We start from the raw sequence: 13,303 nt of genomic DNA, 5'->3' as shown, positions 1-13,303 counted from the left end.
ATGACTAGATTTAAAGGTTGAAGGTCGTATAATTTGAAGCTCAAGTTTTCTCGACTTTATTAATTATGGAAAAAACATTCAGTGGTAAAGTAAAATGTAGTCCGTGTACGTGACAGGTATATCCCACAGTGTTGAATACAGATTTATATATTCCATAAGGTGATAAACCGTCAATGTCGCGTTGAAAATGGGATAAAAAGGGTATTTTAATGGTTGTGCATTTCAATTTAGGCTGTATGGAAATGCTTCCGTAAGTTAAATAAACCAATTATATAATCTTCATACAATATGAAATATAATCACATTAACCAAAATCTGTGACACACTTTATTTAATCCCTGTTTATTATACCTCAGTCACAAATAGACACCGATCACCGTCCGATCAGCGGCCAACATATTTTTCCGCTCATCGGGCTGGCGACCGGCCGATGATCGCACAGAAACCGGGCCAATTTGTAGCATCGGGCGGCGTCCAGATTTATTTTAAGTCTCACTTAAAAATTTACCCGACGTCAGGCCCGGGAAGGAATCGAGTTGAGATCGAAACAAGATCGGACGATTAACGCACGTGTATCGCCCGGCGATCGCCCGACATCGGATTCATTGAACATATATCGGCAAAAGTATAGGTATTTCCCAGAGGCATATACATCGGCCGGATAACCGTTCGTTGATCGTCCGATCTTTTTTCGATCTCAACTCGATTCCTTCCCGGGCCCGATATCGGGCAAAACAAACTGTGATAACAAAAATTAATCCGGACGCCGCCCGATGCTACAAAATGACCCGATGTGCGTGCGATCATCGGCCGGCGCCAGCTCGATCAGGGAAAAACGTCGGCCCGCTGATCGGACGGCGATCGGTGTCTATTTGTGACTGAGGTTTTAAACTTTGTCACTCATCGGACGGCGGACGGCTCCGACGTGTCCAGTCTTCCCGATGCCTGGAGATCGGACACATCGGCTGGCGACCGGATTATTTGTTACTGAGGCAGTTCTAAGCAACTGATCGCTTGGCCCCAAACAATCAATGATGAAATACCTAATGGATAGTGTTAGAAAATTCATTGTCCTCCATTTTGTGAACCCATTGATTGGTGTTGTTCATGTGGAAGCCCACAATTTGGCAAGTATCTAATGATGGGTTAAGTTTCATCAAGTTTTTTTGCCATGCATGGAAATTTAGTTATGGAAACATCAATAGCAAACTGATAGGAAAAAAATGATGAACTGAACAAGATGCAACCTTTTCCCGTCACAAAAAGGAACAATGAAGATCTACCAAAAACTGTGCCATTACATGCAATCATGTAATAGTAATATATATGATGGTCATTCCTTTTTCATAAGCTTATTATTCAGAAAAATATTGCATGATAGGCATTTCATACTGTTACGCCCGAATCCCCGTAATAGATTAACACCCTAGGGTAGCGTGGTGTGATCCCCGAGCGGCAAGGGACTGATTTATTTTATAATGATACTAGGGCCTGGACACAAGCATTTAAATAAAAGAACAAACACAATTATCAGTTACGCATTTATTAATCTTTTAAGTACGTTCAGATCTTGTTAAAATAACATACTTGTACTTGTATTCCATTCACTAATCAATACCCTCAACGTACAATATTAATTTAACATACCATCGAGCTCGGAGTATCGATTAGTGACTGAAATACACTTGTATGCTATTTTAACAAGATCTTAATGTACTTTAAAGGGGCCTTTTCACAGATTTTGGCATATTTTGAAGTTTGTCATTAAATGCTTTATATTGATAAATGTAAACATTGGATCATAAAAGCTCCAGAATAATATCAAGAATAAATTAAAACAAGGAAAAAAAAGTAGCCGGTACCAGGGCTCGAACCAGTGACCCCCGGAGTCCTGGAGTAAGTCTGAAGTAAAAACGCATTAGCCCTCTCGGCTATTCCGCCGAGCATACCCAGCATTGGTATTTTATACCTTATATAAGCAATCTTCGTAGTTTCGTAAATTTAAACGACAAAAACAGAACTCTCCAAATTATTCAATCGTTTCGCGTTGCAACGCTTTATAATTTTTAGGTTTTCAAATCGTCAAAAGATACATAATTATAATGGCTATATTGGACTATGGTAAATGTTCAGTAATACGGTTTCCTCACAAATATCAAAACTAAAACGAAAATTTGCGAATCTGAAACAACTTTTTTCAATTTTGTCAATTTACCAAACCGTGAAAAGATCCCTTTAAAGCGAATTCCATCGAGAATCGAACGCCCCGCAAACTAAACTATGTATGACGTCACTTTACACAGAGCGTTCTAAGGTAAAACCCGAGGGACACCGAAACTAACGAAAATACAGTTTAACAATCAGCGGTATTTAAACAGATAATTAAGAGGTTCAAAGTATAGGCAAAGAGACATGTATCTTATAAAACAATGAAAAATATTAACCACATGGAATTGAGGTTACAACCCAATACACTTTAAACTGTGGCGAAATCGACAACAATACTATAGAGGTAGCATTATAAACATCCTTATCAGGATTGAACATTAATGACTGGTTCGTGCTCCTGAACAAAAATAGTAGTTTTGTCGTCGGGGGGGGGGGGAAGCATGCATAAATATTATCTTTGAATGTCTGTGAATAGAATTAACTAAATCTGAGAATGTATTGTCAGATAGCTAAAGAAACTTCAGTGTACAGTTTATAAAGTATTGATAGACCTGTATATAAAGTCGCCCTAGTCAAATATCATAAAACGCGACATTTAAAGTTATGGTAGCCAGAACTAATTGCCAGACTGTCTGAAATCTAGATTTTGCCTGACAAGCACTTATTTTCCCCTTGTCCCGTGACAGAGGATAACGATACATGTGTTTGTGTAACATGAGACCGAGGTCTGGAGGCGATTTTTTTTGTCAGACATTTTTCTGTGTGAGATGAGTTTTCAATCATTTCAGATGGTTGACTGACAACTTCCCAGGAGGTGACTGTAAATTACCAGGGATGTAGCCTTGCAATGAGGTACCCTATAACTTATGGGTTTACTTTTCATGGGTAAAAAAGCAATAGGTTGCATGCTGGAATAAGTTACAACTAAATCCCGATACAAACAACCCTGGGCAAACAAATGGGAAAAGTGATACATGTCTGTCTACTCATTAATTATGTGAATATTATTAATTAAAGGGAAAGAATGACATACTGATAGTTTAAGTTAGAATTGTTTTCTCTATAAATGTTTTTTAACCAAGATTTAATAGATTCCCTCGGTCTTTGAAATCTGTTGAAGTATATTGTGAGTCAGTAATCTCTATGGCGCACCAAGGGGTCGAAACTTTAACTTCTGCTGCAGCAGATAAAAAATGCTGCTCGAGCAGCATTTAAATGCTGCTCGAGCAGCAAATTACTGCTCAAGCAGCATATTTGCTGCTCGAGCAGTATCTAGATGCTGCTCGACCAGCAAAATTCCTGCCCGAGCAGCATTTTTTTCTAATGCAGCAGAAAAATCCTGCTCGACCAGCATTTATTTTAAGAATAAGCCATTGAACCCGTCAGCCAATCACATTTGAGCTTACAAACGGACGACATAAGCTACCTCTACGGAAACAAAATAGACCTGACAATAACTTTAGAAAAACTGCAACAAACTCATAATCTGTGTTTTAATCCATTATTATTAAATCCTCATCCCTTTTTCGTAGTTGTTCATAAAATAATAATTAAGCTTTAAAATCTATAAGTCATGTAGGAACATGCAAATTTGGTTGATCAATTGCTCCAACGTTACATGATGTATGCCTATGTGTAATCTGATTCTGATTGGCTGATGCCATAATCTAAAAATAAATGCTGGTCGAGCAGGATTTTTCTGCTGCAGCAGAAAAAATGCTGCTCAAGCAGCAAATTGCTGCCCGAGCAGCATCTACATGCTGCACGAGCAGTAATTTGCTGCTCGAGCAGCATTTTAATGCTGCTCGAGCAGCATTTTTTTCTGCAGCAGCAGAAGTTTAAGTTTCGACCCTTTTGGTGCGCCATAAATCTCTGCATTCTACCGGCTGCCTTGTGTCCACCCCTCCCAGAATTGATCTTGTCTGGAATCATTCAAATTTTTTCTCAAAAGAGGTAAGTAACCAGTAACTATCCAACTTAAGTCCATTTTGAGATGATACATTGGTAAATCCTTTTTTATGCCCCGGATCGAATGATCTGGGGTATAATGTTTTTGGCCTGTCTGTCTGTCATTCTGTCTGTCATTAAAACTTTAACCAAGGTTAAAGTCTTGCGATAACTTTTGCAATATTAAAGATAGCAACTTGATACTTGGCATGCATGTGTATCTCATGGAGCTGCACATTTTGAGTGGTGAAAGGTCAAGGTCATCCTTCAAGGTCAAAGGTTAAATATATTGCTTCAAAGCGGCGCAATAGGGGGCATTGCGTTTCTGACAAACACATCTCTTGTTTATAAGAAATATAATTTGTAATGCAGTGATGTTGTAACATTCTTATAGCCTACCTTCCTGTGATTTTTTGTGCTAAAAATTACAGGCGATTTATGGCTGCTTCCCAATCGCAAAAATCCATGTTTGTTTTTTTAAAGAAAGAAGTCTCATAACTTAATTTTTTATTTCTTAACTCTAGACTTTATTTTTTAAACATCCTACAAAATATATAACTTTAATTTAGTCTTTTTTGTCCATAAATCATTCCTAAATTTGCCACTTTTATTGATTTAAAAAATCCCAATTTGACCAGACTCCTTTTCAAGAAAACCCCCTGAACATGCACTTAAAAACAATATCAATTCTGTTACTTATAATCCTATTTATAATGCTGTAATTTTTCCCAATTTCATGGTTTATCGCGCTATTTTCCCCAATTTCAAGGTTTATCGCGCTAATTTTCCCAATTCAAATGGCACAGGCAGCGTAACAAATTAAAGCAAAAAAAAATCACTGCCTTCATTTGTGAACGTCAATTAAAAAAATGAGTGCTTATTGATACTTCATTGCATTATTTAGTCATTGACTAGTTAATGGATCTCTCCTCCTCCACTTGCTGTTGGTTTAAGTTTAAGCTACATGTATTAATTTGCCTTCCAGAATTTACCCTAGAGTCCATGTAATCATGTAGTGATTAAATGTTTTTCAAGGCTTTGTTTAATACAGAATATACCAGTATTTTCTTGGTGTTAAATGTTTACGCTCTTAAAGGGGCCTTTTCACAGATTTTTGCATGTTTTGAAATTTGTCATTGAATGCTTGATATTGATAAATGTAAACATTGGAAATAAACACTCCAGTAAAAAATCGAGAATAAAATTTAAGAAAAAGAAAAAAAAGTAACCCTCAATTGGGCTCGAACCACTGACCTCTGGAGTCCTGGAGTAAAAGTATGTACCATTTAGACCACTCTGCCATTCGCGCTGACTTTATACTTTATATATGCAATCCTCGTAGTTTCACAAAATATAACGACAACAACAGAACTCTCCAAATTATTCAATCGTGTCGCGTTGCAACGCTTTATAACTTTTAGGTTTTTAAATCGTCAAATGATGCATATATTGGCTATTTTAGAGCATGGTAAATGTTCAGTATTCCTCACAAATATAAGTAAAACAAAAATTTGCGAATCTAAAACAACTTTTTTTAATTTTGTCAATTTACCTAAGCGTGAAACTGCCCCTTTAACAAATCTCAACGTTGATACTACAGCATCTCATTTAAAGTCGGTAAGCAGATTCAACAGTTTCACAATCATCTGTAAAAAAAAATTGTTTTAGTTATTTATATTGATACCTCTTAGATTTTTTACTTTATTAAGTGTAAATAACTTGATTCTAGTATATAGCAGCAGTTAAAAAGAATAATCAAGAGTTCAAGAAATTGCCTAGCAACACAATTCAACCCTACATTAAGCAAAAGGTATGAATGTATCAGTTCATGGAATCTTTGATTTCAAACGTACACACAATTGTCACTCTTTTCCCATGTGATCTTGCCTCCATATTGCAAAACAATATATATGTAGTTGATTTCCACGAACATCTGGAAAAAAAACAAGAGCTGTTAGAAGAACGCGCACTTGACCTTTCTTGTTCTTGAATGAGTTTCTGTTGTTTTTTTAAAAACAAAATTGTTAAATGTTTTTTAGAAACTAAGTGAAATCCATTTTTCTATTTTTGTTAATAGTGGCCTTGACCAAATTAATGCCACATGCTAAAATGAACACAAGTAGCAAAAACTGTTCAAAAACTCAATCTGGAATACCACAAAAAAGAGTTTAGGGTCAGCACCAAAAATAAGGTTCTGTAAGGCTTAGGGAAACAAACAATCAATTTTTAAGCATTATCTTACAACTGGGATGGTTTATCAATTTTAAGCATTATCTTACAACTGGAATGCTTTTATAAATTTTAAGCATTATCTTGCAAATGGAATGGTTTATCAATTTTAAGCCTCATTTTACAACTGTATGGAATGGTTTATCAATAATTTCTGTTTTCCCATGGTTTGTTAATACTGATTGATACATCTGATAGTATTTTGATGGAGCCCTGACCTTGGAAAACCAGATGTCAAAACAGTTCCAGACTGGATTAGAGCAGAATGTTTTAAAAGTAAACATTGCATTAATGCTTACTTTTTGTTTAATTTCAGTCAGGCTGTTAGAAAGTGGCAGGGCTGTTGCAAAATGAGTGATTGTGTTGGTAAACATGCATAAAATATATGCTGTTGTATTACAAAAGTGACTGTTAGTTCTTCTTGAATGCTTTGAGCTTTTAGTACATATGAACAGTGACCCGGAGGGTCAATAGCTCAGTTGGATTATTGCAGCCTATGTGACAGTATATTTGAGATTAGGACTGATGTTGTTTAAGGTAAACATTTAGATTTATGTTTCTTTTTTATTACTATACATAATTATGTTATCTACAAGTTGTGCACAAGTTAAAATCTATATGACTTTTATATCACAGAATATAGTGTTATGCGTGGAAATTTAGCACTGACAAATTCATTGTACTCAAAATTGAAAACCTTTTATCAAATATGTTAATCTTATGGGTTGCATTACTCATTGTCTGTTAAGACCTACAGATGAAGTGTGAAATTGTTTCCGGTCCATTGATTTTTTGGCGAAGTAATAGGGACTGGAACTGTTCTCTATAATAACCGTTTTCTGGGGAAAAAATTACGCAACACTTCCAGATATTAAGCTAATTTTTGGTATGCGGGTCTACTGAAATGACCTACAGATGAAGTGTGAGTGTCACAGGTTTCGGTCCATTGATATTTGGTGAAGTAATGGGCCTTGGACAGTTGAACTCTATAATAACTGTTTTCAGGGGGGTTTTAAACAACACTTTTAGATATTGAGCTGATTTTTGGAAAGTGAGTCTACCTTCATAACCTACAGAATAAGTGTGAGTTTTGTTCCGGTCCATTGAATTTCGGCCAAGTTATCGGCTTTTATCGTAGACATAGTCGCTATAACAACCGTTTTCTGGAGTGTTTTTTTTACAAAACACTTCAAATATGCAGCTGTGTTTTGGTATGTGAGTCTACCTTCATGACCAACAGATGAAGTGTGAGTTTCCTTTTGGTCCATTGCTGTTTGGCGAATTATGGGCCTTGGCCTTAAAAATGTATCTAAAATAACCGTTTTTCCAGAGTTTTTGTTAACAAGGCTTTCATATATATATATATATATATATATATATATATATATATATATATATATATATATATATATATATATATATATATATATATATACCCGGTATATATATATTGCTGATTTTTTGGATTGTCAGTCTGCTGTGCTAAAACCTTAACATTGGCTCTAAAATCAAAGTACTTCCACCTACAACTTTGAAACTTCATATGTAGATGCACCTTGATGAGATCTACACGCCACATCCATTTTTAGGTCAGTAGGTCAAAGGTCAAGGTCACCGACCTGTAAAAAAAATATTCTGACAAGCTTTAATTTATTCAAAACTGCACCCGCAGCGGAGCGTTGGCAACCGTTATGCTGTACTCTTGTTTAGATATGTGACACAGATTTGAATTCAATCTACAAAAGGTCTGTATAAATTGTCAGAACCATGTTTTATCAAGATCTCTTTCTTGCCTCTATAGAAAGGTTTTTTTAATATTTGACTTGGTAATCTAGATTTTTAAAGGACTTTACTACACAGATTCAAACTTGGTATAGATGTACAGTCCAACCCCTCTTAAGCAGCCAGTCAAGGGAAACGGCCAAATTGGCTGCTTAAGCGGGGTGGCCTCTTAAGAGGGGTTTGGGTCAAAGGGAGTCTGGAGTTGATGAGTGCATGGCCAACTGTTCAATTTTTGTATAAAAAAATGGTAAATATGTGTACATATACTAAACAATGTATAGACTTAAAATAATTGTATTTCTTCCTTTCTAAAATCAGCTATAAAACAAAATTTTCATTCAAAAAAATAATATTCATCTTTCTTATCATCATCAATATCATCATCAGAATCAAGTCAATGAAAAAGAATCATTCTCATGATTCATTGTTTACACAATGCGCGTTGTATGGTCCCAATGCACTTAAGATGGGAACAGTTGTGAATCAGTTATGCGTGAATAACTCCCGTGTCACTATCAATTGATAGTTTAATTGGTTTATTGCAGTTTAATGGCTTTGTAATACCTACCGCACGAATTGGTCCCGACAGTGATCTCCTCCACGATAAAATCATGGCCAGTTACTTAAGAGACTGATTATAGCAACCGGGTGTAATCCTCCTGGCAATCGTGCTTTTCATGCATAAATTATAAAAACATTTTTTCACTGCCTAAAGGGTTAAATCAAAATTAATATATTGAAATAATTGTGAATATAAAAACAAATATTAATGCTTTGTTAAATTCCCATATGAGAATACCGTAATAATTTGTAATCAGAAACACACTCCCAATTGTTTTATGTTAACGAGACGTTTACAAATTCTAGCATCAAAAAAGTCCTCATATATTTCCTTTGTCCCGACAAAAGCGCGCAAAAATTATGCACCAATGTACAATGTCACGTGAAAAGCGTGCGTGTATTGATTTTTTGATAAAAACTTTGTAGCACAGAGAACATGTAGATCAGTTGATTTCGGCTTAAAGTTTCGTTGTTCTTTTTAACTTTTAATTGGCCGATAATTGTCATAATGTGTGCTTGAAATAGTATGATTCAACAACTACAAATAATAAATTATAAATTAATAATCTCTTTTCCAGTAATAATAGGTGATATTCGCACATGCGGAAACAAAAAGATCAAACGGTTGCATATTGCTTTTAACCCGATAACCCGATAATCCGCCGCTAATTAATTGCAATTTGCAAACTGGCTGTCAAAATGTTAATCACACAACACGCTTCAGTACTATAGAGCCTAAACCGCAGACTGGAAGTAAGTATCGATTTTATCGCCGTTGCGTTGGTGCAATTTTGCCAATGTACATGACTGACTTACTCGCGCGAGACCACTCATATGGGAGAAATTTAACATTTGGGATGCAAAATAGCTGGCCGCTGGCCGGAGAAACGGGGTTACTGCTTAAGAGGAGTGCATTATATAGTGTTTATCGACGGTCGTGGCACACACCGGCCGCCTACACGGGGCGACCGGCGATGAGGGGTGACTGCAAGTAGGAGTTGGACTGTAGTCTCGATAAACATTCAAACCAAGTTTCATCAAAATAGAGTCGTCAATGAGGCGTCTAGAGTGGAAACAAGGTTTTTTAAGCTTTTGTTTAAACCTATTTATTTTAGCTGGATTGCATAGAAAGCCTCAGGCTTAATTGAACACTCTCAAGTCCATTTTCTGGGCCTAGAACCAGTACTAGTCTTGGTGGTTTTGTGGGTGGTCTAAGGAATGCTCCCACTGTGGGCATTGAACCCGTGATCTCATGGTTGATAGGCGGACACCTATTCCATTTCACCACGGCGACCTTACATTTGGGCCTTAGACCTTAAATCTTAGGTCAGGTCACACATGTATCAAGATTTTTCAAAGGTTTGACCTGGTGACCTCGTTTTTGTACTCACATGATGATATCTAAGCCAAAGTCAAGTCTGAGTCATGTGCATCCAAAACCTTGGTCACCATGTCAAATCTTCTAGAAACCTTGTCACCTCTTAAGAGGCCTCATTTATGACTCAATCTTAATGAAACTTGGTTAAATTGTATCATGAACAATTTACGTCTTATAAAATTGGTTCATGAACAGATCATAATCTTAAAAAAAAGGTTCTTAAACAGCTTATAAAACTCTAAAAATGGTTCATAAGCACTCATAGTGTTTGTGAATTTCTTTTTCTTGAACTGTCCATGAATGTGTCTTTTATTAACTAAAAAGTCGTTGACAGAAGTTTAAAACTAAAAAAATCATGAACTGTGTAGTTCTTTAACTTAGTAGTTCATTAAGTTCATGACCTTTCAGTTCTTAAGAAATTATTTTACTTCATGAGGAATGAATTCAACAGTTGTGAATAAGTTTGTCAGCATTAATTGTTAACATTCCAGTAACTTGTTATGTTTGATTTAAATTAAAAGTAAAAATTAGATCTCAACATTTAGTTTATCTCCCATCCAGCGTTATAAGTTAAACCTTTGTTAAGAATATATTGTACACAATTTAATTATCAATTTTTATGCATATTTTAGCAAAATATAACACTCTGATGTAGTCAAAATGCGACAATTTTTCCCAATCCAAGGAACCCAACTCCATTCCCAAAATGTTGAGAAAAAAAAACAGTGATCATACTCAAGAAGTTGTTTATAGCCATTTTGTTTTTTTTCACTCATCCTGATTGCAATGGTGTTTTTTTCTGTACCATGTGCAATGGCGTTTTTTCTGTACCATGTGCAATGGCGTTTTTTCTGTACCATGTGCAATGGCGTTTTTTCTGTACCATGTACCATGCTTCGGAATTTGTCTATATTTCAAACAGTCCTTGGAGGGAAAATATAATTCAAATGATATGCAAATTGGATTGTTTCTTTATTTTTACACAAATGTGGTATGTTTATGAGTACAAATATTTCAGATTTTGATAAGTTTTGCCTTTGATCATTTCAATAAAACCCTTTTTAAAAAATGAATATTTATGAACAGTTCTTGAACATATTCACGAACAGTTCCTGAACATAGTATATAATGAACAGTTCTTGAGCATGTTCATGAAATTTCTTGAACATATTCATGAACAGTTCTTGAACATATTCACAGAAGTTCTTGAACATATTCATAAACAGTTCTTGAACATATTCACAAAAGTTCTTGAACATACTCATAAACAGTTCTTGAACATATTCACAGAAGTTCTTGAACATACTCATAAACAGTTCTTGAACATATTCACAGAAGTTCTTGAACATACTCATAAACAGTTCTTGAACATATTCACAGAAGTTCTTGAACATACCGTAGGTTTCCACGTATAGCGCGCTCCCGTGTATAACGCGCAGGCTGTTTTTTAAATGCAAAAATGGAGAAAAAAATATTTAAAGACAATAAAACCACCAAATCGGACCGAAAATGGCCGCCATTTTACTATTGCACAATCCAATAATCCGGGGCATTGGAAAACTTAATTAAGCATTCAAAATAGGAAGCGTCATTATGATTAGGAGCATGGGTTGCATAGCACTATACTTTGTTTTCTGACAATTTTGTAATTTTCTAGCAAAAGATTAACAGTCCACGTGCATTTCGTGAAAAACGTGAGTAGATAAGAATTAATGTACATCGTGTGATTTTTCCTCGGGGAAAGCATGGGCATTTCCGGTAAAATTGAATGTCGCATGGGAGACAGGGATACAGTTGTTGAGGTACACCACTGTTGAACGTTCAATATTTATACACACAAAATGCAATTGCATATCTTCACGTTCTCAAGTGTCAATTAGTGTCTCAAATGTCAATTAGCATCTTAACTAGTCGTGGCACATATTACTCAATAACATCTGCCAATTACGAAGTGCAAAATGACCCCCTTTCACACCCACCGTTACCCGCAAAAAAGACCTCTTTCGCACCTTCCCTTGGCTGCTCTCCGGAATGTCGACAACAATCCCCATCGGAATTCATCAATAAAGAAGTGTAAAAACACAAACAAAGAAATGTCCGCAAGTTTATTCAAACAAATTTATTTTCGACCAAAACTTCTACCGCATTCATAATTACCAGTAGCGACTTCTTGTTGTTTCGACAATTGCCCCTCAGTCTGTACGATTATACTATACTTGCAATTAAACCGAGCGCGTTTTTCACGTTTTCCTTTGATTAAAATACGCCGCTGTTAGTTAGCATAGTGTGTGAGTAAAACGATCAAATTAATTATATCCGTTTCATTTCAATCGAAAATCGGCAGAAAGTTTAACATCGACGACATAGAACTAATTATTTAATTATCACTCTTTAATTTAGATCGATAGTCAGCTTGGACATAATTAATTTATTGTCACACTTATTTTCATTTTTAATCTTATAATACGACATTTGCGACCGGCCGCTATTTTGTTTGCAGACGACAATATTAACTTTGTATTCATAGCTCCACCCATTTTTACGTTTCGTTCAAAAACGTCATTTCATGTGTAAGCGAGCTCAGTTTTGATTGGCCAGCTACCATGTGCACTTCAATAACAATAAGGTCAAGCGATGTCTCGATACAGGTGCAGACCGGTTTTCGTTCACTGTTCAAATTGCGAAAACTTTCATTGAAACAAAGAGAAAAATATAGAAAACCAGTTTCGGGTTAAAATGGCGGCTGTTTTCAATGAAATTTTACGAGATTTTAGCATTTTCGCAAATCGGATTTTTCTTGAGCCGAATTCTCAATATTTTCGCAAACGGCTCAAGTGGCGAACGACAGCGCAAGCCCTGATTATAGGGTGGTAGTTTCTTGAATAAAAACATGGCGGCCATTTTTATTATTTACGATTTCAAAAACATATTTTTTACCCATTTAGCAGCAAGGATAGCGTTGTATCATTGTATAGCGCGCACCAGCTTTTTAGTTTGAATTTTTGAGGTTAAACTCTGCGCGCTATACGTGGAAACCTACGGTATTCATGAACAGTTCTTGAACATATTCACAGAAGTTCTTGAACATACTCATTAACAGTTCTTGAACACATTATTGAACTCTTGCATGCGATTTAACACTATGTTTATGGCAAAGATGTTTGTAGCATTTGAAGACATTTCCAAAATGTGACCTCCTTTTTAAATGTTCCTATTTTAATTTCTTATAAGTTCTTT

At 35.7% G+C, this 13,303-nt stretch overlaps 1 protein-coding gene across 1 annotated transcript in view; it reads left to right on the top strand.

Annotated features, from left to right (window-relative positions):
* The first annotated feature begins 2,307 nt into the window (after positions 1 to 2,307).
* Positions 2,308 to 13,303, top strand: part of LOC127860766 (cAMP-specific 3',5'-cyclic phosphodiesterase 4C-like) — a 505,962-nt gene continuing 494,966 nt past the window's right edge. The window contains exons 1-2 of the mRNA XM_052399042.1: positions 2,308 to 2,366; positions 2,958 to 3,021. The gene's annotated coding sequence lies outside the window, so the exon portion shown is untranslated. The remainder of the gene's footprint in view (positions 2,367 to 2,957; positions 3,022 to 13,303) is intronic.

This window comes from Dreissena polymorpha, chromosome 15, assembly GCF_020536995.1.
Source record: "Dreissena polymorpha isolate Duluth1 chromosome 15, UMN_Dpol_1.0, whole genome shotgun sequence".
In the NCBI taxonomy this organism is placed as follows: domain Eukaryota; kingdom Metazoa; phylum Mollusca; class Bivalvia; order Myida; family Dreissenidae; genus Dreissena; species Dreissena polymorpha.
Note: the sequence above shows the minus strand (reverse complement) of the source record. Positions and strands in the feature narration are given on the sequence as shown.